A 4,882-nucleotide genomic window follows, 5' to 3' on the forward strand; every position below is an offset into this window, starting at 1 on the left:
AAAAAAAAAAAAGAATTATATATTTCTTTGCTGTGTTACACACACAATTTTCCCCAGACTATCAATTTGTCTATTGACTATACAGTATTTTTTTCATTCCACAATTTGTCAAATAAATGGCCTTTTCCTTTCCAGCTTTAGGATATCTTGCTTAAAATCTGCCCCCTACAAGCAAGATATACATTATACAAAATTCTTCTTTCTCTGGAAATACTTCTGTTCTCTTGTCTACCTTTAGGTGTGTCACCCATCTTGTACACAGAGCATTTTCTTCCAGATGGAGACAATCATGTCAGCAGTGCTGTGAAACCAGCCATCCTTGTCACCCTGACTTAAAATCTGTTTTCTGTCATACATACACATACCGAGATCTATTTCTAGGCTGTCTATTCTGTCCCGGGGATGGCTGTCTCTTCCTGTCAGGACACATGTATTGCTTTTAGAATTGGGGAGAAAAAATTGTTTTTTTTTAAAGAAGAGCAGTCCCTTTGGAACTGCTTTAGAGCCTGGCCAGGAGCAGAAATGCCTGGCAGCAAACAGGCCAAGGTGAAGGGGTCTCCCCAACCCAACCAGGAGGCTAGATGAGGGAGAGGAGAAATAAGAAGGAACCAGCTGCTTGTAAAATAAAGTCTTCCCTTTTATTTCAAACCAACCCATTCCCAAGTTAGTGCCACAAGTTGAGATCAAGGGCCCTAAGCCCACCGGGGCATGGTGGGTGTGGGGGAACTCATGTCCCTTCAAGGATGAACCTGGCGACCAGGGAGGAGGGGCCCCCTGCCTGGCCAGCCCCTGGCCCTGGCCTGCCCCCTTAGCCTTCTCCCAGGGCTAAGGACATGTAGAGGGGCAGGGCAGGGAGGCAGTCTTGTGTGGGGTGTCCATGGTGTTAGTGGTGGGAGCCCACTCAGGCTAGGTTAGTGGGGTCTTCTCTGGCATCCAGGGAGGGAACTGCAGAGAGAGGAAGAAATAAGGCACCAGATGCTGGCCAGAGGGCCACCACTGTGCTCAGAATGGGAGAGGTGAGTGGAAGCCGACTTCGGGAGCGGGGGTGTCACTCTGGAAGCTCACCGGAGAGGGGGGGCAGCCTCCAGTCTGGCATGGAAGAGGGGCTCAGATAGACGACTGCCACTGCACGAAGCGCTTGGATTCCTGCAGAGGATTTGGAGTTAGAGGAGGCCATGATGTAGGTATCTGGCTTTGTAGTGTGGGTCCTCAGTCCCCTCCAACAGACCCAGGACTCCAGGCCCCAGCCCCTCCTCCCTCAGACCCAGGAGTCCAGTACCTGAGGGTTGAAAGGGTCATCATCGTCCGTGTCATCATAGTCATCACTGGGGTGTGATGGGGGGAGTGGCAGAGAAGGAGGATGGGGGATCCATCAGGAGGCCGTCCCCCCAAACAGGGACCTCTCCCAAGACTCCTCCCCCCGCCCTCTCCCGTCCTGACCTGGGCGGGAACAGGGCCCAGGCTCGTGGCAGGCTGCAGAGGGCGGTGGCCAGGGCCCCCGCGGACAGGAGGGAGAAGAGCAGCAGGAAGAGCAGGCCTTCCAGGGCGTCTTCGCACAGTCCCCGCAGGGCTGTGCCATAATCCTGGGTGGGTGGGAGGTAGCGTCATAGGCACGCCCCTTTTCTCCCCCAACACGGTGCGTCCACCCCGCTGGACAATGCTGGACAAGCCACTCAATCTCTCTGTGCCTCAGTTTCCTCCTCATATGTGCTCAGTACAGGGCCTGGCACACAGAAAGCATTCAGGTCACACAGTAGGTGCTGTGATTACTGCCACTATCACATTCGCAGGTATGAACCCAAATCTCGGCCTCTTGTCTGTCACTGAGAACCCTCCACCATAGCCCCCAGCCACCGTACCAGCTTGACCTTGGTCCAGGGCAGGGCTTCTCGACCTGGACACCTGACATCGTGAGCCAGGTCATTCTCCAATGTGGGGCCAGCCTGTGCACTGTCAGGTGAACAGCACCCCTGGGCTCCACCCTCTAGATGACAGTAGCACCCCCTCCCCAGTTGTGACATGTCCCCACTCATTGCGCAGAGTCCCCTGGGCAAAATCGCTGGTTTAGAAGAACACTTAGGACAACTCTGAGAACCACTGGTTTAGAATTCCAGCTTGCACGTAACGCACACTCAATATATGCTGGCTGTCATCGCTTCACCCTGGAAATGAGCAGAACACCCATATACTGACTGCTGGCCACCACTCATGAGCAAGAATTGGCCCCGGGACACTTCACACCACCAGTGAGAGGCAGTACGGGGTTGGGACAGCAGAGGTGGCACCTGCAGGAAGGAGCCATGCTGACAAGAGGTTGGTGGGGGCTGGGATCCGGGAGCACTGAGACATGTCTCAGGGCCGCTGTGGCCTCTTCTGGAAGGGATGAAAGGGGGGGTCAGGTGAGGAGTGGAGGTACCTTCATTTGTGTGCAGGGTAATCATTGGAGGGTTTTAAGTGGAGGAAGAGCTTGATCGGATTGTGTTTAAAGGGTCCATTCAGCTGTATGCTGCTGCTAGGACAGACGGGGGGGGGGCAAGCGGGGGACAGGAAAGGCTCTGGCCATTGGGCAGGAGTTGAACAGGGCGAGGACCTGGGTAGCAGCAGTGACAGTACGAGTCATCTCAGAGCTCAGATGAGTTTCATAAGAAGAAGGGCCAACAGAACTTGCCGGCGAAATGGTTGAGGGAGGTAAGGACAGGAAGCAAAAGGGGTCTTCCTAGATTTCTGGCTTGAGCCCCGGTGTGGGGGGTGGCGGGTGCCTGGTACAGAGCCAGTGAAGCATGGGGGAGGGGCCATCAGGGGTCAGGGCAATGGGAAGTTGTGCTTTGACTGGATCAGGCACAGACACAATGCCCTTTCATCCACCTAACAGCCCTGTAAGGCAGAGGTCAATTCCCCCTCACACTACCATCTTTTGTATGGTGAAATGAAGCCCAGAGAGGGCAAGCCACATGCGCAGTCACACAGCCTGGAAGGGGCATAGCTGGGATTGGAACCAGGTCTGTCAGGCTCCAGAGCCCACCCTCTTGCTGCCTCACCCCTGATGTCCCTTTGTCCTGATCTTAATATGTGGGGACCTTAAGACCCAGACAGGAAACCAAGGCCCAGGGTCACACGCTGAATCAGCCGAGGCAGAGAATTTGACCCACCCTCCACCCTCCCTTCTTCCCCTCCTTCACAATGAACCTTGGGCTGCAATCCAGCCCAGTGTCTGCCTGGACCATAGAAAAATGCGTGGACCCCAGTTTGCCCTTCAATAAAAGAACAGCATAGCCTTCGCTGATGCCCCATCTTTCTCAGCTCTGTAATTCAGCACTTCTGATTGTTAATTCAGCGCCACCCCCATGCCCCCATGGTAGAGTGCTGGTTTCAGAAGCTTTGGGGGCAACGGGAGCCATTGAAGGGTTGTGAACATGGCAAGGAGCAGCTCAGACCCATCCTATGGGATAGATGGACCCCCCTGGGGGTCGAGTTGCCAGATCAGACACAGGATGCCCAGTTAGACTTGAATTTCAGGTGCCCAACAACAACAAAAACNTTTGTTAAAGCTTCTGGGGTAAAGATCAGTGGCAGGCTCTTTATCAGGAAATCAGGTGGCCTGAATCTTGAGGTACTTTGCCAATATCCAACCCATCAGAGCATGCTTCAGTTTCTGGACATGGTCTCAGTCACTAGAGGGCAGTGTTTGAGAGCAAAGCAGCCAGAGTAGCAGGACTGGCCCCAGGATCACACTTCTCATGCAGCCATGAGAAGAAAGCGAGTCAACACAGGTGACTCCCAGAACCTCCCTACTGGAAATGGTCCATTTCTCTTTCCCAGCTTCAGGCCCACACATTGAACACATTGAAAGCTTCCATGAACATTCCCTGCCCTGTGCAAGATGGAAATGATTATTGAGCACAGTGCAGTGCCCCAAGGTAGGCTTCCTTGCTAGATACCTGATGTGTGGCACTCTGGGCCAGCAAGCCTTGACTTGAAATCCTTGATTCCATGTATGTGTTTTAGGATCCGGGATTTTTCAGTTTTGAGAGGCGACATGGTTTAGAGTCCACACAGCACACTGTACCCTTAGAACCCCATATGACACTTGGAAGTAACCCCATCAGTGTTTCTCCAGGAAGTAGATGAACGTTCCCACCAGGCAGGGACATTGTAAGTGACCCTGTGTCAAGGTAGGTCAGGTTCTCCTGCCCAGTGAGTCGGGGAAGACCTCTGGTCTGACAGCTCTTTGGGTTTCAGAATTGACTGAGAGACTGGGGAGCTGTGTGTGACACCCGTCTGATAGATGAGGCAGCCACGGTCCAATAGGTCAAAGGACTGCCCACGTCCCATAACCAAAGCCTCTGTATTTGTCCACTCTGCTGCCATTGTCATATCCACCTCAAATCTCTCCTCTCTCGGGCTTTCCCCTAAAATCCCAAATGTAGCCAAGTGCTGCCATGTTTCTGGAGAGCCTTTCTGTACAAGGACTTTATGGATTTGACCTCTTTCTGTGGACCTTAATTTCTAGAGTTTAGCTGATTGACGTATTGTTGCAGGAAACTGCTTAATATACGTTCTTAGATGCTTCTGCTTTGTTTTTATAAATTGATTCCCAAAACTGTACAGGGTCTGTACAGTATTTTACCCACACACAAATATATACATTAAGATTTTATGGGAAATTGGGGAAGGGGGGCATTGTGTTTTTCCAGGACCCATCAGCTCCAAGTCAAGTTGCTGTCCTTTGATCTTAGTTGTGGAGGGCACAGCTCAGCTCCAAGTCCAGTTGCCATTTTCAATCTAGTTGTGGGGGTGGAGGGGCACAGCCCACCATCCCATGTGGGAGTCGAACTGGCAACCTTGTTGTTAAGTGCACGTGCTCTAACCAACTGAGCCATCT

General features: G+C 52.5%; 1 long non-coding RNA gene across 1 annotated transcript; it reads right to left on the reverse strand.

Annotated features, from left to right (window-relative positions):
* Positions 1 to 616: 616 nt before the first annotated feature.
* Positions 617 to 1,613, reverse strand: LOC109372502 (uncharacterized). The gene is made up of 4 exons (XR_002122058.1): positions 1,441 to 1,613; positions 1,280 to 1,325; positions 1,066 to 1,146; positions 617 to 945 (listed from the first exon to the last, which is right to left on the reverse strand). It is a non-coding gene; the product is annotated as an uncharacterized LOC109372502 (long non-coding RNA).
* Between the last annotated feature and the right edge of the window lie 3,269 nt (positions 1,614 to 4,882).

The sequence above is a fragment of the Hipposideros armiger genome, unplaced genomic scaffold (genome assembly GCF_001890085.2).
Source record: "Hipposideros armiger isolate ML-2016 unplaced genomic scaffold, ASM189008v1 scaffold_639, whole genome shotgun sequence".
NCBI lineage: Eukaryota > Metazoa > Chordata > Mammalia > Chiroptera > Hipposideridae > Hipposideros > Hipposideros armiger.